Source organism: Lissotriton vulgaris, unplaced genomic scaffold (genome assembly GCF_964263255.1).
Source record: "Lissotriton vulgaris unplaced genomic scaffold, aLisVul1.2 SCAFFOLD_2810, whole genome shotgun sequence".
In the NCBI taxonomy this organism is placed as follows: Eukaryota; Metazoa; Chordata; class Amphibia; order Caudata; family Salamandridae; genus Lissotriton; species Lissotriton vulgaris.
Window position 1 is genome coordinate 290,920 of NW_028241152.1, and position 22,418 is coordinate 313,337.

The 22,418-nt window shown below is 48.9% G+C and overlaps 1 pseudogene; it reads right to left on the reverse strand.

Moving 5' to 3' along the window:
* Window positions 1-9,065: 9,065 nt before the first annotated feature.
* On the reverse strand, window positions 9,066-15,223 carry LOC147672101 (uncharacterized; annotated as a pseudogene).
* Window positions 15,224-22,418: the final 7,195 nt, after the last annotated feature.

Below are 22,418 nucleotides of genomic sequence, written 5' to 3' on the forward strand. Positions count from 1 at the left end.
ACAGTTTGGCATAGACAGAACATTTTGTTTGTTAAAAACTGTAGATTATGTGGCAGATGATGGATTATGTGGCAAATTTACAACCATGCAAAAATCGTCACAGCCGCACAATTCCAGTGGCCTATAGTATTCTGTGTGACGTGTCTCTACTGTATGTGTGTGCTGGGCTGCTGTGTTTCATAGATGTGTCGATAACATTAGCCTCTGCTACAGTATTCTACTGTAGAGAAGTTTGTTTTTTGAAGTTCTGCTACAGCGCAAACTCGACCCAAGGGGATTGGAGTGCTTTACACTTGAAGCAGGTTTCTTTCTTTTTTGTGTTTTTAAAGGATCTGGGAGATGAGTCATTTGCCCAGAATCACAGAATGTTGAGCTGCTGCTCAGTTCCAAAGTAGGCACCCCTGACAGTTTAGCCACATCTCCTCTGTGTCTGCTAATCTATCCTGTCGAAGAGCTCCTTGTAGAGTCTGTGATATTTTGCATTCAGTTGGAGCGGTGTCTGCAATGCAATGTCACTGACACTGTCTGTCACTCTCGCCCAGAGGTGTCTGCAATGCAATGTCACTGATACTGTCTGTCAATCTCGCCCACAGAAATGTCTGCAATGCAATGTCACTGACACTGTCTGTCAATCTCGCCCACAGAGATGTCTGCAATGCAATGTCACTGATACTGTCTGTCAATCTCGCCCACAGAAAAGTCTGCAATGCAATGTCACTGACACTGTCTGTCAATCTCGCCCACAGAGATGTCTGCAATGCAATGTCACTGACACTGTCTGTCAATCTCGCCCACAGAGATGTCTGCAATGCAATGTCACTGACACTGTCTGTCACTCTCGCCCAGATGTGTCTGCAATACAATGTCACTGACACTGTCTGTCAATCTCGCCCAGATGTGTCTGCAATGCAATGTCACTGTCACTGTCTGTCAATCTCGCCCACAGAGATGTCTGCAATGCAATGTCACTGACACTGTCTGTCACTCTCGCCCAGATGTGTCTGCAATGCAATGTCACTGACACTGTCTGTCAATCTCGCCCACAGAGATGTCTGCAATGCAATGTCACTGACACTGTCTGTCACTCTCGCCCAGATGTGTCTGCAATGCAATGTCACTGACACTGTCTGTCAATCTCGCCCACAGAGATGTCTGCAATGCAATGTCACTGACACTGTCTGTCACTCTCGCCCAGAGATGACTGCAGTGCAATGTCACTGACACTGTCTGTCAATCTCGCCACAGAGGTGTCTGCAATGCAATGTCACTGACACTGTCTGTCACTCTCACCCAGAGGTGTCTGCAATGCAATGTCACTGACACTGTCTGTCAATCTCGCCCACAGAGATGTCTGCAATGCAATGTCACTGACACTGTCTGTCACTCTCGCCCAGATGTGTCTGCAATGCAATGTCACTGACACTGTCTGTCAATCTCGCCCAGATGTGTCTGCAATGCAATGTCACTGTCACTGTCTGTCAATCTCGCCCACAGAGATGTCTGCAATGCAATGTCACTGACACTGTCTGTCACTCTCGCCCAGATGTGTCTGCAATGCAATGTCACTGACACTGTCTGTCAATCTCGCCCACAGAGATGTCTGCAATGCAATGTCACTGACACTGTCTGTCACTCTCGCCCAGATGTGTCTGCAATGCAATGTCACTGACACTGTCTGTCAATCTCGCCCACAGAGATGTCTGCAATGCAATGTCACTGACACTGTCTGTCACTCTCGCCCATATGTGTCTGCAATGCAATGTCACTGACACTGTCTGTCACTCTCGCCCACAGAGATGTCTGCAGTGCACGATTCTGCAGTAGTGGCTTTAACATGAAATGGAGCGTCCAGGATGTGACACACTGAAGGTCGCTGACCTCTGAGGTGTTATCCCTGTAATAAATAAAGTGCCAATGTTGTTTCTAATTGAATGAACATAGGCAGAATCTATTTTAATGAACAAAACTTGCGGGCTGTGATTTTACTGAACTAGACTGTAACCAGCTTAATATTTTATGTAATACATCTTTAATTGCTCGTTACTACACCAGCACATTAAGAATGTGGTGCAGATTGGTGTTCTCTGCAGCAGACTAGTGGCAGCTCTTTCACCTGTTGCAGCAGTGCCTGCTTGGAGCAACCTTTTACCTGGGCTGTTACCTGTACCTGAAAACAACAGGCAGTGTGCAGCCCAGATGCACATACTGCAGAGATACGTCAGGCTGTGCACTTTATTTATGTAAATCAGGGAAGGCGGCACTAAGGCAAATAACTTGGACGGTGGTTCACTTATTCAGAGGCAGCCTGGCCGGCTGGGCTTGATTGACCTGAAATCCAGGCCCGCCAGGAAAGACTGAACTTCTGAGACGAACGAATAATGGCTGCTGTGTTTACCACATGAATAAAGGTGGTGCTGTGGGAGGTGCTAGCGAGAACTCAGTTTCGGCTATTGAAGAGGGGGAGGGGATTGCAAGACCAATGGTTGTTTGCAAAAGTGCCCAGTGCAACGCTTTCACTTTAATGACGGCCATGTCCCTGGCTGCGATTAACGTGAATGCGACGCATGCGCTTCTACAAACAAAAGTTAAAAAACGCGCATGCCGGAAACTGGAGAGATATGACCCACAAGGACGCCACCTGCAGACATCACCACCTCATCAGATTAGCCAAGAGATCGTCCTTCAAAGACCGCTTGGATAACAATGCACACGACAGCAAGGAGCTCTTCAGCATCGCAAAGGAACTCTCCAACCCCAGCGCCAACGCCAACGACATCCCGCCCTCACAAGAACTGTGCGACTCACTAGCCAATTGCTTCCACCGCAAGATCGCTGACATCCACGACAGCTTCAACACCATGACCACCCCGACTACGCCAAACTCCACCTCCCCTGTGAACACTACCAACGCCAACTGCCTGACCTCCTGGTCCAACATCAACGACGACGAGACACGCAAGGTCATGAACTCCATCCACTCAGGATCACCGTCAGACCCGTGCCCACACAACATGTTCAACAAAGCAGACGCAGCCATCGCTCCCCAACTACGAAAGGTCATCAATATCTCCTTCGAAACAGCGACATTCCCGGAAAGCTGGAAGCACGCCGAAATCAATGCCCTCCTCAAGAAGCCCAAGACGGACCCCAAGGACCTCAAGAACTTCCGTTCCCATCTCCCTGCTCCCGGCAAAGGTCATCGAGAAAATCGTCAACATGCAATTGGCCCGCCACCTGGAAGACAACAACATCTTGGACCCGTCCCAGTCCGATTCAGATGAAATCACAGCACCGAGACAGCCCTCATTGTCGCCACAGACGACATCAGGCGCCAACTAGACAACGGCGAAACATCAGCCCTCATCCTCCTGGACCGGTCAGCCGCCTTCGACACGGTCTGCCATCGCACTCTAAAGATACGCCTCCTAGAAGCCGGAATCCAAGAGAAGGCCCTTGACTGGACCAGGTCCTTCCTCTCCGGCAGAACCCAGAGCGTCCGCCTACCACCCTTCCGATCCGAAGCCACCTACATCATCTGCGGCGTCCCCCAGGGCTCATCTCTCAGCCCGACGCTGTTCAACGACTACATGGCCCTCCTCGCACAAGTGGCCCGCCATCACAACCTCAACATCATCTCCTACGCCGACGACACCCAGCTCATCTTCTCTCTCACCAAGGACCCACACAACACCAAAACCAACCTCCACGAAGTAATGAAGGCCGCCGCCGACTGGATGAGGATCAGCTGTCTGAAGCTGAACTCGGACAAGACGGAGGTCCTCATCCTCGGACCCACCCCCTCAGCCTGGGATGACTCCTGTTGGCCGACCACACTGAGAACAGCACCAACACCCACTGACCATGCACGCAACCTAGGATTCATCCTCGACTCCTCCAAGTCTAAGCAGGTCAACATAGTCTCCTTCTCCTGCTACAACACCCTCGGCATGCTCCGCAGGATCTACAAGTGGAAATCAACCGAAACAAGAAGAACAGTGACACAGGCCCTCGTCAGCACAAGACTGGACTACGGCAACACACTCTGAGCAGGAATCACAGCCAAACACCTATGACGACTACAACGCATCCAAAACGCCTCCACCCGACTGATCGTCAACGTCCCCCGCCGCAGCCACATCACCCCCCACCTGAGAGACCTACACTGGCTCCCCGTCAACAAGAGGATTACCTTCAAGCTCCTCACCCATGCACACAAAGCACTCCACAACGCCGGACCAGCCTACCTGAACAGCAGAGTCAGCTTCTACACCCCCACCCGCCAGCTCCGCTCCGCCAGCCTCGCCCACGCCACTGTCCCCCGCATCTAACGAACGACCTCCAGTGGCAGATCCTTCTCCGACCTCGCCGCCAAGACCTGGAACACCCTCTTTACCCACATACGGCAGACCCAAGACCTACTCGCCTTCAGAAGACTCCTCAACTCCTCAAGACCTGGCTCTTCGAGTAGTAGCAGCACCCCCCTCTTCATAGCGCCTTGAGACCCTCACGGTTAAGTAGCGCGCTTTACAAGTACTCTGATTGATTGATTGATTGATTAATTGAATAGGGAAAACAAGCATTGGCCACCTGGCCGGGAAATGAAATAACAACAGTAAATGTAGAAATGTTTCTGCACACAGCAATGACTCTCTGAGGATGTATGTATGCAGTACTCACCCACAGAGGAGTGGGGGATGTTTTGTGTAAGAGCACACACATGTGACAGCCAAAGAGAAGTTCAGGTGAGACTTCCCCGACTCAGGGCGTGTGAGAACGCACACATGAAGGGCATTGGGCTGCTGATTGGGTTAGCACACACTCTCCGTGATAGTTGTGAACTCACCGACTCATACATTGCACCAGGATACTCACTCGATGAGCATTCACTCATGAGAACCAAGGATCGCACTCATACAACCGCTCGCTCGGGGTAGAGGGGAGGCAAAGTGTTCAGTGCAAGTGACTGATGCTGGGCGGGGTTCACCCTCTTGTGAACAAAGCAATTATGATGAGCGCGTGAGCGTACACTTCATAAAGTGTCATTCCTGGATGCAAAGCAAGTGAGGACAACCTCATAGACAACACCAGAACGCAGGAGTATGCACAATCAGTCTAGCACTAATGTGGGGTGCGGGCTGTACCCCTGGACTCCTCCTGTGTCAGCACACATCATTGAACCCCCTTAAGGATGCTTTGCGTGTGTTCTTACACTCACGCAAGACGCATGTATATGCATTCATTAAATATCTCTGGACGCCACCAGGATGAGTTCATTCTCCCGAACAGTCCATGGAACTTGTAATGATGAGGGAAGCCACCTGAATGAAGCGCACACGACTGGGGAAAGGTTTGAAGTATTTATTAATTTTCACAACAGTGCGCCGGGAACCTGTCCGGATCGCTCGGGTCTGGGTGCTGGAATGCGCTCCCAAAATGGCAGCCGCGCTCTACGTCATCGCGTACTACCGCGAAGACTAGAGCGCGACACTACAGAACTCACTTACGAAAAACCCAAGAAGTGTGGTTTCTGGTGCATGCTCTTGAGAAAACAGGGGTGGCGAGTGTGTGCCCGCTCTGAATGCAAGGCTAGAGCCTATTTGGTGTCAGCCAATGAACGGCTTGCTTCTTCTACCACCCTGCGGTAGCAACGGATGAACCGTTTACTGCACACTGGCTATTATTCACACGCTTTCGCGTAATTACTCCCTTCCTCCCATTTTGTACTAGTATTTCGGGTGGCGACTTGAAAGAATGCTCTACACAATTATGGCAGGTTATGCACGCCGCCTGAGCAGACACACACTTGTTAACAGTCCGAAGGCGGCATGCTGTAAGTGCACACACTCGTGAAACGCGAGTGTTGGATGCATGCTAAAGGATGCTATTATCTGAACCAGACAGAACGCCATCTGCTTGGGTGGATGCTGGTGAACAGCCCTGGTGCACCAGGTGTGTGGTTGGTCTGTGTGCTGTATGTGTGTGCGAGCGCGTGCCAACAACATAGTAATGCAGGGACTGTGTGCAAAGACTTCTGTGCAACCCAGGGAAAGGCAGATGCATGTGGACGGACAAGAGGGGCTTACTAGATGCGTGCTTGTGTGTGTGAACACACACCACACACACACCTCTCTGATGGTGCCAAATGTCACCCGCTGGTTGTCTGTGGTGCAGCTGCACACGACAGTAGTGTTGTTTGCACAGATGCGGTCCATCTCCTATGCTGGTGTGCCGATCCGCTCTAAAGCGTTTCCTTTGCGCGAGTAACGCAACACTACACTGTGTATACCTTAAATACTTTACAACATTGTCTATCAGAAGACATTCATGTGTGGCACCCGTTCGGAACGATTTGCCAATAATTACAATGTTCTTGCCAATGTTTTAAGATTAATAACCACCCCACCCCTCCCCACACACAATTACATTCACAGATGCGCGTATTTATTTAAAATAGAATAAAAATGTTTTTACAAGCGAACCTGCAGTAGTTACTCGGAGCGGAACCCACTGTGTGGCAACATGGTCTTAACAAACATGTGTCTGTGCAGCGGGAATTACTTCCAGAAGGCGCCGCCTGTCATGCGCGGAAATAGTACTCTCGGGAATGTGCTTAGAGCAGAAATGGATTCCAGTAGGAGCGAGGCGCTACAGTGTGGAGTGATGTCATTATCAACATCCTGTAAGGTGGTTGTTGAGGGGAAGGCTTGCACTGCTATTGGGGAAATAAGTTTGAAGTTTTCACAAGGACGAAGCTCTTAAAACAGTCCCCACTTTCCTAGTGAGGAAGGCTGCTAATGTGGAAATATGTGTTTAACACAGCGATGGCTAAATTACAAGAAAGGCTTCCATGTGGCATGGCAGGGGAGCGGTGCTCTAGCAGAAATTGGTTCCATACGGACAGACCCTAAGAGCTAGATTAGGGAACTCTCGCGGAGGCGGACTGCAGCATTGCACCTACATTTGGCTGCGAGGCCATAAAAGTAAAGCCGCGCGGCCACGAAATGAAAAAAAACACGAGTGGTGATGCATCACCGCAAGTGCTACCTTGCTGGCCACTAGCTTGCTATTACGCGCATGCGCACGCGCTCTTGTGCGCGTGATAGTAAGCTAGTTGCCAGGAAAGTAGCACTTTTCTAAGCAGCTACTAAATGTCTCAGCTAGACCAGCGCATGCGCTGGATCAGGCCGAGACCAAAAAAACAACTCGCACTCTGAGAGAAGGCATTCTGGCGAGAATAGTCCCCTATGATTGCACCTGTGCCAGACTCCCTTCTGAAAGCAGTCATGCTATTGAGATTTGACCCCTCTATTGCCAAATAAACTAGGCTTCTTGATGACATCACAAATTATCTTTATAGTTTAGGGAATAAATCACATTTAAGATCTCCTATACAATCAGTAGTCAAATACCATGTATTCAAATAAATGTTTTTTTTATTACATATCTAAAAACATACATTTCGTATTAATATGTAAAATCTAGTCATCATTGTATAAATTTCATATCCTCATGATTGTTCTTGCTGTATCATAATTTTGTTCATGTTAATGTTACAATAAATTGAGTTTGATCCGGGTACATACGTCTGTAGTGTGGTTTTTAAAGGCTCTTGGATGTCCATACATGTGTGGTGTTTGGATGTTTGGTTACGTATTACTAATGGCCATGCAAACCACTTGTTCAGTTTAGAACTTGTTGCTGTTAACGTGAAAGTAAAGTGAGTTTGGCCCTGGAGGAAACCCCTGTAGTGTGTAATGTATAAGGATGGGTGTGCTGAAGAGCAGTCTTGTTCCTGACTGGCTGTATGGTGGTGTAGTGATGATGATGATGGTCGACAGCAGGAAGAACATCCTAGACTTAACAATTTGTTAAAATGAACTTGGTGGGACGCATTCATTTCTACTATCTTTGGCTACTGGAGATGTATCCTCTCTTCTGATGTGCATATTATATCGGTGAACTCCTTCCTCTAGGCAAGTCTGGGCTATAAGAACACTGTTTATTTGACAGCTATAGCAACACAAGAGCACCTTACAGATGATTCAGAATGTTAAGATCCATCTTATTTGTGGTCGGAGGACGTCCCAACTGCATCACAAAGTTTCACTGCTTGCTCACGAGGCAGCACATACTTTTTATGCCCATTCATTTACCGGCAGTTTATAAAACAAGAGTTTCTTTCTACTTGTAAAAACAAACCTGAATATCATTTGTATCAAAAATCAGTATCTTTTGTGTTCCTTTACTTCTAAATCCAGATTGTTTTTCCAGTGACAAGGTTCAACAAATGTGAAGTAGGGAGTTGATAGTTCTGGACTGTAAGTGCTGGAATTCTTTAATGCTCAAGATTCTTTACTTAACTGTCAAGCTTTCAGAAACGTATTAAGACTTAAACTTTTCGTCAGCTCTCTCTCCGATCAATACTTTCACCATCATGCACAGATTCTGTCCTTTCACCAGTTAGGAGTTGGTTGGTTGATTCTCTGTAAATAAGAAAGGTCTAAAATATATTCATATAAAATTAATCTGGCTGTGAATCATTTACAGTCAGTGGTGAGCCAGTAAATTTCCCAAGGGTCCAGCTTGATATTGGACATCTCTGGGGAAGTGCCACTATGGTGGGTGCATTAACAGATGCATTTGATGAGTGAAATGAGCATCATGTCTCCCAAGTCAGTGCTTCGGAGGTAAATGTTGTGCGCCGCAAGCATTAACTCTCAGTTACAGGCCACAATTGCCTACTTTGACTTCTTGTGCCTTTGGGCGTTGTTCTCTAGCAGCTGTCATTGAACGAGTTATTGCACAAAATGACCAAACACCAAAATCAGCTAGAAATATTCTCCAGTCTGTGCTTGTTAAACATATTCATGTGTGCTGTGTTTATAGATTTTACCACTAATCTCTGTAGTTAGCTGTAAATTCTTCCGACAACACTTCCAAATCCACTACAATGGTATGGTTCCTCTCCTGTTTGTGTTTGTGTGGTGCACTCTAATGGCGTTTCCCCTAAGTGGGTTTGCTGGAGATTTCTTAATGTTGAAGGGGCAAAAAAATTACTTCCACATTCACTGCAGTGGTAGGGTTTTATCACCTTTGTGTGTATGCTGATGGTTTCTTAATGCTGAGTAACGAGTAAAACTACTTTTACATTCACTGCAGTGGTAGTCGTTTATCACCTGTGTGTGTTCGTTGTTGTCTTTGTATTTCTGATAATTGACTAATGCACTTAACACACTCACTGCACTTGAATGTTTTTTCCCCTGTGTGTGTTCGCTTATGATTCCTTAATTTTGAGGAACGACTAAAACTACTTCCACATTCATTGCAAACAGATGGTTTTTCCCCTGTGTGTGTTCGCTGATGACTTCTGAAATTTGAGGAAACACTAAAACTACTTCCACATTCATTGCAAACAGTATGGTTTTTCCCCCAGTGTGTGTTTTAATATGTCCAGGTAGGTCGCTCCCCCTCCGCACAGCACCGCCTGTGCCCGTTCTCTCCCTCGCTGCCCCCGTTCTCTCTGCCCGGTTTCCCTTCTGCTCCCGTCGCTGCCCCAGTGTCTCTCTGCCCGGTTTTTCCTTCTGCTCCCCTTGCAGCCCCGTGTTTCTCTGCCCGTTTCTGCCTTCTGTTGCTTAGTTGCCCCTGCATTTCTGTGACCTTTCTGCCTTCTGTGCCACTCGTTTCCCCCCGTTTTTTGTGAACTTTTCTGCCTTTTCTTGGGACTTTTCTGCCTCTGTGCCACTTGTTTCCCCCCATTTTTGTAACCTTTTCTGCCATTTTTTGTGACCTTTTAGCCTCTGTGCCACTCGTTTCCCCCGTTTTTTGTGACCTTTTCTGCCCTTTCATGGGACCTTTCTGCCTCTGTGTCACTCGTTTCCCCCTCAATTGTTGTGCCTTTTTGTCTTCTGTTTGCTTTGACGCCCCTTGCCGCTGCGTCACCTGCGGCCCGCCCCCCTGACTGCCCATCCGCTGCCCCCACCTCTCGCCTCCCAGCTGCTCCTCCCTCCCACCTCCCCATATAGGCTGGCCGCTGCGCGGTGAGGAGAGCGACCCTTGACCCTTCCAGGTAGATCACTCCCCCACCGCAAAGCACCGCCTGTGCCCGTTCTCTCCCTGGATGCCCCTGTGTCTCTCTGCCCGGTTTCCCTTTTTCCCCCCTCGCTGCCCCGTTTCTCTCAGCACGGTTTTTCCTTCTGCTCCCCTCGCGGCTCCCATGTCTCTCTGCCCATTTTTGCCTTCTGTTGCTTAGCTGCCCCTGCATTTCTGTGACCTTTCTGCCTTCTGTGCCACTCGTTTCCCCCCTTTTTTTGTGACGTTTTCTGCCTTTTCTTGGGACTTTTCTGCCTCTGTGCCACTTGTTTCCCCCCGTTTTTGTAACCTTTGCTGCCATTTCTTGTGACCTTTTAGCCTCTGTGCCACTTGTTTCCCCTGTTTTTTGTGACCTTTTCTGCCCTTTCTTGGGACCTTTCTGCCTCTGTGCCACTCGTTTCCCCCTCAATTGTTGTGCCTTTTTGTCTTCTGTTTGCTTTGTCGCCCCTTGCCGCTGCGTCCCCTGCGGCCCCGCCCCCCTGACTGCCCATTCGCTGCCCCCACCTCCCAGGTGCTCCTCCCTCCCACCTCCCCATATAGGCTGGCCGCTGCGCGGTGAGGAGAGCGACCCTTGACCCTTCCAGGTAGATCGCTCCCCCTCCGCACAGCACCGCCTGTGCCCGTTCTCTCCCTGGATGCCCCTGTGTCTCTCTGCCTGGTTTCCCTTCTTCCCCCCTCGCTGCCCCGTATCTCTCAGCACGGTTTTTCCTTCTGCTCCCCCCGCGGCCCCCATGTCTCTCTGCCCGTTTTTGCCTTCTGTTGCTTAGCTGCCCCTGCATTTCTGTGACCTTTCTGCCTTCTGTGCCACTCATTTCCCCCCATTTATTGTGACCTTCTGCCCTTTCTTGTGAGCTTTTGCCCTCTGTGCCACTCATTTCCCCCGTTTACTGTGACCTTTGTGACCTTTTTGCCTTCTGTGCCACTCGTTTCCCCCTGTATTCTTGTGACCTTTCTGCCCTCTGTGCCACTCATTTCCCCCTCAATTGTTGTGCCCTTTTGCCTTCTGTTTCCTTCGTCGCCCTCACCGCCCCGCCACTGCGTCCCCTGCGGCTCCGCCCCCCTGACTGCCCATTTGCTGCCCCCACCTCCCGCCTCCCAGCTGCTCCTCACTCCCACCTCCCTAAACATGCCGGCCTCTGCGCCGTCGCTCCGCTGGTGCGCGGCAAGCCCGTCTGCGCCCACCCACATCTGGACCTTTCCCAGCGCCAGAACCCCTGGCCCCCGCACCCGCCACGACGACCGCCGCCACTACGACGCCAGCACTCTGCACGCTCTCAACCCTGGACGGACCCACAATTGCTTCAAGGTCGCCCCGAAACGCACACACAGTCCCTTCACCTGCTGGAACTGCAGCTACACCAGCCACAGAGCTGACGGACCACCCACCAAGAAAATCCTCGACCACCTCCGATGCATACTACTGAACACCTGCTCTGCAAGTAAACACGCCGTCGAGCTCTGGGACCTGCTCAACACAATCTCCCCAGACGTCGCCTTCCTGACAGAGACCTGGTTGACCACCTCCTCCGCACCCGACAATGCCATAGCCATCCCAGATGGCTACAAGATCACCCGCAGAGACCGCACCAACGGAGTCGGAGGAGGAATGGCTATCGTCCACAAGAACAGCATCAGGGTCTCGACCAGCACAGACGGCGCGCTCAGCACTGCCGAACACATGCATTTCCAGAGCCACACAGACCCCAACTCCACCCTCAAAGGCACCCTCGTCTACCGACCCCCAGCACCCTGCCCCCAGTTCAGCGACTCCATCGCCGACTTCATCAGCACGCACGCCCTGACCTCTACCGACTACATCCTCTGCAGAGACCTGAACTTTCACCTTGAGAACAACAACAACTCCACAACCCTGATCGATAACCTTGCCAACCTCGGACTGAGACAACTCGTCACAACGCCCACCCACTCCGCCGGCCACACGCTCGACCCCCTCTTCTCCTCAAGCCCGCACGTCTCCATCAGCCACACCACCGAACTCCTCTGGACCGACCACCGCTGCATCCACTTCACCTTCCAGAAACCCACCACACACCACCGCACCCAACAGATCCCCTGCCGCTGCTGGAGCAAAATCACCGTAGACATGCAAACCTCGCTCTCAGCCCACCCACCGAACCCTCCAACACCGACATCGCTGCCCACAACCTCAGACGCTGGATCGAGGACTGTGCCAACACCCTCACCCTGCTGAAGAAACCCCGCCCACAGAGACACCAGCAAGAGGGCCAGCTGGTTCACCCCAGAACTCCTACATTCCAAGCAAGCCTGCCGGAAACTAGAGAGGAAATGGCACAGTGAACAAACTCCGGACAGCCACGCAGCACACAAGGATGCCGTCCGCAACCACCACCACCTCATCAGGGCTGCCAGGAAGACCTCCTTCAAAGACCACCTCGACAACAACGCACACGACAGCAAGGAGCTCTTCAACATCGTGAAGGAACTCTCGAACGCCAGCTCCAACACCAACAACATCCCGCCGTCACAAGCCCTGTGCGACTCCCTCGCTACCTTCTTCCACCGCAAGATAGCAGACATCCACAACAGCTTCAACACCGAGACAGCCCCAACAGACAGCAACACAACAGACCCTCCGCACACCATCTACCATGTCCCCTTGCTAGCCTGGACCAGCATGAGTGTCGATGACACCATCAAGATCATGAGCACAATCCACTCCGGCTCTTCGTCAGACCCATTTCACACCAAGTCTTCAACAAAGCAAGCAGCTCCATCGCACCCCACCTACGCAACGTCATCAATCTCTCCCTTGAGACCGCGACCTTCCCAGAGAGCTGGAAACACGCTGAGATCAACGTCATACTCAAAAAACCCAAGGCAGAACCAAGAGACCTCAAGAACGTCCGACCCATCTCTCTACTCCCCTTACCGGCCAAGGTCATCGAGAAAATGGTTAACAGATACCTCGAAGAGAATAGAATCCTGAAACCTTCCCAGTCAGGGTTCCACAGCAACCACAGCACCGAGACCGTCCACATCGCAGCCACCGACGACATCAGGACCCTGCTAGACAATGGGGAAACTGCAATGGGGACCCCTCTCAGCCAGCTTCGACACCCTCTGCCACTGCACACTACGCGCACGCCTCCATGCCGCAGGGATCCAAGACAAGGCTCTGGAATGGACCACCTCCTTCCTCTCCAGCAGAACCCAGAGCGTCCGCCTCTCCCAGTTCCGTTCCGAAGCCTCCGAGATCATCTGCGGCGTACCCCAAGGATCCTCCCTCAGCCCGACACTGTTTAACATTTACATGGCCCCGCTCGCACACGTCGCCCGACAGCACAACCTCAACATAATCTCCGACGACACTCAACTGATCATCTCCCTGACCAAGGACCCCATCACCGCCAAAGCCAACCTCCATGAAGGAATGAAGGCCGCCGCCGACTGGATGAAGATCAGTCGTCTGAAGCTGAACTCGGACAAGACAGAGGTCCTCATCCTCTGCTCCAACCCGTCAGCCTGGGACGACTCCTGGTGGCCAATGGCACTGGGGGGCAGCCCCGACCCCCATCGACCACGCACATCCTCGACTCAACGCTCTCAATGACCAAGCAAGTCAACGCCGTCTCCTCCTTCTGCTTCAACACCCTCTGCATGCTCCGCAAGATCTACAAATGGATCCCGACAGATACAAGAAAGACAGTCACACAGGCCCTCATCAGTAGCAGACTTGACTAAGGAAACGCCCTCTACGCAGGAGCCCCGACCAAGCTCATCAATCGACTACAACGCATCCAAAACGCCTCAGCATGACTGATCCTCGATGTACCACGACACAGCCGCATCACCCCCCATCTGAGAAACCTGCACTGGCTTCCCGTCAACAAGAGGATATCCTTCAAGCTCCTCACCCACGCACACAAGGCACTCCACAAGACCAGCCCAGCCTACCTCAACAGAAGGCTCTCCTTCTACACCCCCAACTGCCAGCTACGCTCCGCCGACCTCTCACTCGCCACCGTCCCGCACATCCGAAGAACAACCACCGGCGGGAGATCCATCTTCCACCTCGCTGCCAAGACATGGAACACCCCCCACTGAGCCTACGACAGACCCAAGACCTGCTAACCTTCAGGAGGATACTAAAGACCTGGCTGTTCGATCAGTAGCGGCCACCACCCCCCCCCCCCCCCAGCGCCTTGAGACCCTCTTGGGTATGAGGGGCGCTTAACAAATAATTGATTGATTGATTGATTGATTGATTGACTGATTTACTGATTGGTTTTTGTAGGTCTGATGACCCACTACAGCTCTTTAAACATTCACTGCATTGGAATGGCTTTTCCCCAGTGTGTGTTCATTTATGTTTTTGTAGGCCAATAACTGAAAGAAGCTCTTCACACATTCAGTGCAATGCTATGGTTTTTCTCCTGTGTGTGTTCGTTGATGTCTTCGAAGATTTGATAACTGACTAAATCTCTTCACACATTCATTGCAATGGTATGGTTTTTCCCGAGTGTGTGTTCGAATATGTTTTCGTAGGTCTGAGGACCCACTGAAGCTCTTCGCACATTCACAGCACTGTAATGGCTTTTCCCCTGTGTATGTTCGCTGATGAATCCTGAGATTTGAGGAATCACTAAAACTATTTACACATTCACTGCAATGGTATGGTTTTTCCCCAGTATGTGTTCGCTGATGTCTTTGTAGGTGTGATAACCGACAGAAGCTCTTCACACATTCAGTGCAATGGTATGGTTTTTCCCCTGTGTGTGTTCGCTGATGAACTTGAAGAATTGATAACTGACTGAACCTCTTCAGACATTCATTGCAATGGTATGGTTTTTCCCCAGTGTGTATTCGCTGATGTCTTTGGAGTTGTGATAACCGACTGAAGCTCTTCACACATTCACTGCAATGGTATGGTTTTTCCCCAGTGTGTATTCGCTGATGTCTTTGGAGATTTGATAACAGGCTAAAGCTCTTCACACATTCATTGCAATGGTATGGTTTTTCCCCTGTGTGTGTTCGCTGATGAACTTGGAGTTGTGATAAATGACTGAAGCTCTTCACACATTCAGTGCAATGGTACGGTTTTTCTCCAGTGTGTGTTTGCTGATGTCTTTTGAGGTGTGATAACTGACTGAAGCTATTCACACAAATAATTAATTTACTCTCTTAATTTCTATGCAGGTAAGTACTTAATCAATGATAACTCAATCGAAATGAAGGAAAACAGAGTCCGTGGTGTAAGAGTTTCTAAGGGTTTTATTCCTCATAAAGGAATCAGGATATCATGTTCTGACCACCACACAGGATGTCAGAAGGGATAGATGAGCGCGCTGTCGTTTATTGACAATACATAGCTTATATACTTGATTTACATCATAATGTTCAATGTAAGAGGCGTAACAGCTGAGAGAAGACAAGATAACAGTATACACGTGGTGCTAATACATCATCAAGAGGCGTGAACTAGGCGTGAACTAGGGTGTGTGCTAGGAACGTCACTGATAGGTGATGCAAGTGGGTGGCACCAAGGGGTGGTGCTAACAGAATGTTGCAATGTCAGCAGAAATCGGAAGCTTGGATGCGCGCGCAGCTGCATGACGTGTGATAGACGGGGTGCAGGGGACTTGACATTTACACTGACGGAAAGAGACAGAAGTCTGGCATGTCAGATCAACTTGTGCTTCTATCATATCTGATATCTGATGTTTAGGAACTAAGCTATCTGGGCAGAAAGGTCTCTAGAGCAGAAGCTATTCTATACTTGCTGTGAGTGCGTGTGTAAGCGCCTGAGTGTCTGTATGAGAAGTGTGGGGGCATGGGGCCTTCCATGGAAGCATGACAACAGAGGCTATGAATTACTTGCATAAAGACAGGTCGGCCCTTTAGCCCTGTAGCTGAGGAAGGATGTTTACTGAAGCGAGCAGGCTGGAATGTATCTTCGGAGAGGAAAACAGATAACTCGAAGGTTATAGTCAATCTTGGCAGGCAGCAGGCTGAGCTGAGCACGGAGGGCCGCGCTAGAAGTAAGTCAGAGTTCACGGGTACGGGGGCTGCTTGGGCAGAGGCCCTCGCAGTCAGAAGTCAGAAAAGAGGCTCGGTGGCAGAGATTCAGGGCCTACTTTCAGTCAGGCCGAAAAACGTAGGAGTACACTTCAAAAAGACGTTGGCATAGCATACTTAGGAACGGACCATCAAACCCATTCATGGTGGGTCTGAAAGAGGACAAGTTAACGTTGGACGCAAATGTATTTGCGTCTTCATAGCTGGTACAGGAGGGAAGTTACATGCACTTTTAACTCGTACATGGAGTCGGTGGGGTACTCGCTAGGGAACAAAACATGACCATAAAATTTATATTACCTCATTCCCTCCTTGTTCCCTACGGACCCTTCATGATATATCGATCCTCATAAATCGATCGGTTTGTTCTTGTAACATTATATGTTCGTCTTTCTTTCTTTGACTGTTTGAGAGGCAACTGGAATGCTCAATGCAGGATGTGGCACACAGTCCACATATCGCTGGCCCACACTGCAGGCACAGGCAACAACTGAATACTATAACAAGGCCAATGCCTAGGAAGGATAAGATCTTCCATCCCCAAGCTGTTAACGTAGTCCAGAACCAACCGGACCAAGTCCAGGTGCCTGGATTCTGATGTATCTGATTTGCAATTTTATGTAAACGGGTGATAGCTTGATAGACAGATGGTGCGTTTTGTGGAATGAAAACACAGCAACTTGACCCGATGACCTTACAAGCTCCACCTCTATCTGCCAAGATGACGTCAATCACGAGACGATTTTGAAGGACAACAGTCCGTATAGCAGACTGCTCCTCTGTTAAGTTACCTAGAGCGGAGGCAGTTTCGTTCACTACTGCTTCGAGTGTTCTCGTTAATCTGCGTATTAATTTACTGTTTTGGACAGGCCCTAGGAAGAAAAAGAATCCTTTATTGAAATCAGTGTACTGTTCCCATGCCGTTTCTGTGTAGTCGACAAGGGGAATATCTCTTTTGGGTCTATTCGGTGCTAGATTCGTATTTCTATGGTAATCAGGAGGAGCTAGAAAAACAGGTGGCAGAAGGAATGCAATGTAACAGGTACCATCCCAATCTGGAGGCAAACGTATGTATGCGGTATGGCCGCAAACAAAGTAGGAATGACTGGTAGCTTTAAAGGACGATTTACCATGGTCACTGAACTCGACCACAGTAGCGCATTTACTATGACCTACGTGTACTGAACCTTTCTTGCTAACACATAATTCACCCGTGACTGGTAATACTAACATATGGGGCAAAACTGGAGCAGTTTCAGACTCAACAGTGAGGATCATAAGGCTAATTGTGTAATTACCTAATCCATATACTTCATTTTCTAGATCAGTTCCTATTCGAGTGGGAAGTCCCTCTTTATCAGGATAACAGACGTTGAGCAGGACTAAGTTCAAGTTTCCCCAAACCCAGCCCCCATCGAAAACAGCAATATCAGGATCTAAAGAATTAATTATTTTAAACCATGCTCCACAGGAGCCATTGTGAGTGAATGGGTACGGAAAGAGAGGCAGAGCTCCCTTGTAATTCTGGTAGGGAGGGAGTCGGCCACATATCCAACAGTCTGTAGCATTATTTGTCTGATGGGAATGGTGTAACATACTAATGAATGTATTGTTGCGCAGCGCAAGTCTGTAAGAGAGTTCATGTGCGGGAAGTTCACTAAAAGTGTGTTCAGCAGAGACATTGTAAGCAGATTGTTCACGCCTGAAAATAGGCCAGTACATAGGAAGCAGAATGCTGGCAATAATAATTAGAATACTCAGAATAAACATTATTATTAGTGTCACTATGCAGTGACTACGAAGTGATTTGCAATATGTTCTTCTCTTTTCCTCTCTCTCTCTAACTCGATCTAGGGGATACATGTCAGAAACTATTTAACCGATTCACCTAGGGGAGGACTTAAACAATTAAACTGTCTGACTTGCTAGATCGAAGCTTCATACGGTAAAGTTCTTGAGGAGTCTTTTCTCTTTTAGGCACAGTAACGTCTTGTGCTTCAACACAGTCTTTGGTGGGGGTGGACGAGTCAGAGTCCTGTTTCAGTCCGTTTTTTAGTTCATTGCATAGTTTGATGTGACTCGTGTGGACCCACCCCTTTCTCCCCTCGATTTTCACGGCGGTCCTGGTGGTAAGCAGAACGGTCTTTGGAGACTTCCAGCGGGGCTCCAGCGGACTTTTCCGGTCGAAATTCCGGACGAGTACCAGGTCCCCTGGACGGACCTCATGCGCCTTTACATCGGTGTTGTCAGGGAAGGCTGCGGCAACCTGTGAACGACATGATTGGAGTGCAGACATCAAGGAGGCAAGGTAATCTGTCAACATGTTACAATCAATATCAGTGATCTTTTTCGGAACGGGCGTCCCCCACATATTCGGCGGTCTCCCAAAGACCACTTCGTACGGGGATAGCCCTGATCTCGAGTGGGCGACCATTCTCATGTAGAATAGTGCCACGGGCAGGGCGACTATCCAGTCGACCCCTTTTTCTTGACAGATCTTGGCAAGACGGATTTTTAGGGTCTGATTATGCCTTTCTACAAGGCCAGCTGCTTCGGGATGTCGGACACAGTGGAACCTCCACTGATATCCTAGCAAGAGGGAAACTTGTTTCATCAGCTCGGACGAGAACGGCTGTCCGTTATCTGAATACACGACACGGGGCAAACCGTACCGTGGGAAGAATTCACGAACCAACTGTCTGGCAGTGGTCGGAGCAGTGTAGTCTGGGACTGGGTATGCTTCGGTCCAGCGGGACAGAGCACAAACAATTACAAGGACATACTTAAATCCTCTACAGCTATTCATCTGGATATAATCCATCTGGAGGACTTCAAAAGGGTGATCGGGAGGATGGAATCCACCTTGCTCAACAGGGACACTTTTACCTGGATTGAACTGACAACAGATCATGCAAGTACGCACTTTCTGTTTTGCTGCTGCTCGTAAGTGTTTGTTGTACCAGAGATTCTGTAAACTGTCTAACATGGCTTTCTCTCCAAGATGGGCAGGACTATGTGCTGTATTTATCATGACTTGAACCATTGAGTCGGGGAGAAACGATATAGATTTTCCCTTCGTCACCCAACCTTGATCTGTCTGAATCCCTCCTAGTTCAGTCCATTTCTTTATCTCTTCTGGAGTAGCATGTGTCTGGATATCAATTACATCTAGGGCGGGATCTCTAACTGCCATACACTGGGTCTGGACTATTGTCTTTGTCACATCAGTAGTCTGGGTGTGAGTCAGTGCTGTATGTTTTGCTGTCTGGTCTGCCAGGTCGTTACCCTGGGAAACAGAATCTGTGACTTTAGTATGTGCCTTACACTTCATGACTGATATGCCCGAGGGCAAATGTATTGCTTCTAACAGTGCTTGAATGAGGGGGCCATGTTGTATCTTGGCCCCATGGGAAGTCAGAAAACCTCGTTCTTGCCAGAGGACTCCGAAGTCGTGTACAACTCCGAAGGCATAGCGGGAATCTGTGTATATGTTAACATTTCTGTTCTTGGCTAGAATACAGGCTCGAGTCAGAGCGATGAGCTCTGCCGCTTGAGCAGACAGTGTGTCAGTACGATGTGTTTCTTTAATTTCAGTTTCAGTGGTCACGGCGTACGCGGCCACTAATTCTCCTGTACTTGTTCTCATGCATGAACCATCCACATAAAGTGTCAGGTCTGGATTTGTCAATGGGACATCTGTTAAGTCTCGTCTAGGCTTAGTTACTGCATTAATTATTTCTATACAATCATGCGGAGCTGGATCTGTCATAACTGTAGGTAACAGTGTTGCTGGGTTCAGGATGCTGCAACGTCTGATTTCTATGTGTGGCTGGAATAGTGTTAATTCATAACCTGTCAGTCGTGCTATAGTTAAGTGTTGAGTCTGGGTTCTGTTTAACAAAACCTCTACAGAATGTGGTACTTGAACGGTTAACTGATGACCTAAAACAATTGAATCACTTTGTCTTATTGCTAACGCTGTTGCTGCTACTGACTTTAAGCACGCAGGGAGTGCTTGAGCTACTGAATCCAATGTACTAGAAAAATAAGCACAAGGCTTATGTGAACCTGCTTGGTCTTGAGTGAGGACAGACAACGCTGTGCCATCACGTTCTGTAACAAAAAGTGTAAACGGTTTGCTGTAACATGGTGTCGCTAAAACTGGTGCTTGGCATAAAACTTTCTTTAATTCTTCAAAAGCTTGTGTGTGTTCCTGAGTCCAAGGGAGGACAGTCGAAGTCGCTGCCTCCTGTGTCGTTAACTGGATGAGTGGTTTAGCTAGAAATGCATACTGGGGAATCCATTGTCTGCAGTACGAGGTGAGGCCTATGAAGGCCCGCACTTCCTTTTGTGTCTTGGGTTGCGGCATGTTCACAATTAACTGAATGCGATCGGGAGTGAGCTGTCTCCCCACTTTGGACAGCAAGTGACCCAAGTACACAACTTGCTGAACACAGAATTGTAGCTTCGAAGGAGACACCTTGTGTCCCTTGTCGGCCAGGAAATGTAAAACTGTCAGTGATGCTTTTTCACATTCGGGCTCACTCCGTGCGGTGATCAGCAGATCATCGACGTATTGTAGTAAAGCGGTGTTAACTGGCATTTGAATACAATCTAGTTGTCTTTTCAGTGCTTGACTATAGATGCTGGGGCTTTCTGTGAATCCTTGAGGTGCGCGCGAAAATTTGAAACTGCGTCCATTTAAACAGAATCCGAAGAGATATTGGCTCTCTGGATCAATAGGCACGCTGAAGAAGGCGTTCTTGAGATCAATTACAGTAAAGAACGTTGCTTCTGAATCAATAGCAGTCAAGAGAGATGATATATCGGGGACCACAGGATACTGTGGGATGATGCATTTATTCAATTCTCGAAGATCAATCACCAGCCGATATACTGGCGGTGCATTGGGATCAGTACGTTTAAGAATCGGAATGATGGGTGAGTTACAGATATTGGAGTCGGTCTCGACGACCACTCCTTGGGCAATGAGCTCTTCAATGATTTTCAGTAAAGCCGCTACAGCATCGGGTGGTAACTTGTATTGTCTGATTCTGGGTAATACAACACCTGCCTTGAGGGTAACGCGGTATGGTGTAATGTGCATACATCCTACATCAGTTGGGCCTTTTGCCCACAAGTAATCAGGTACATTTTTCAATCTGACGTCAAACTCACGAAGGACGTAATGACCCTTGAAATCCCGCAGAAAGAGTCTAACCCCCTCCGGGGAGCAGCATATTATAGCTCCTAGAGCCTTCAGTGTTTTAATTCCTAACAGATTTTCCGGACATGATTTTGTTAGTAACAGGTCTGTAACGCGTGATAATGGACCCACAGCCAGGGGAACTGGTTCTGATACTTCATTTACAATAGGTTGTCCTGAAAAACCAAGGGAAACATTTTGTGAGCCTGAGAGGGGTGCCCCTGGAACTTCGTCATGACTTATTGTAGTGCGACTTGCCCCTGTGTCAATTAAAAACTTTCTATCTTTCCCCAATACTTGACTGTGTACATAAGGACCTTCTTGATCTACAGGAATCTCGATAAGAGGCAAGCCACCTTCCCTCTCTAGGCTGTTTCATGTATATCGGGAATATTCGGGGTAAGCAGACTGGGCATACTGGTACATCTGTTGTGAGACTTGCTGAGTTGCAGCAATGGGCTGTGGCTGTGGTACTGCTACGGTCTGTGCTGTCTGTGCAGATGCATGCATGGGCTGTGTATTCTGTGTAGACTGATGCTGATTATGGTCTTGTCTAGGTGGATGCGGTCTCTCTTTAGTTTTACCTGTCGCTATGTTATGTTTCAGAACTGCACATTCGTGTACGTAGTGACCTGGCTGCTTGCAATAATTGCATGTCCCTTTAACAGGAGCTGCAGCGTGACTTGTCTGGGTCGTACCTTTCCTGTGACTGTCGGATGGGACCGTCTGGGCTACTAACATTTTCATTTTCGTGTCTTTCATGCGCTTCTGTTCCTGATCTTGTTCTTCCCTAATTCTATTCTGGTGATATTGTAACATTTGTAACATCTGGGATGGCGTATTTGCTTGCCATGTACTCTCGACTTTATACACTCTATTTTTAACTAATGGTAGGGAATTCTCGACTAACTTTGATACAAAAAGATGTGGGTACGACTCGCTACTTGGCTGGAGGCCACTATTGATAATAAAACATTTCTCGAATCTTGAATAAAAGTCGCTAGTATCTTCATCATGTTTCTGTTTACAGGACGAGATTGCATCCCAATCCTCCTTTCTAGTTGTC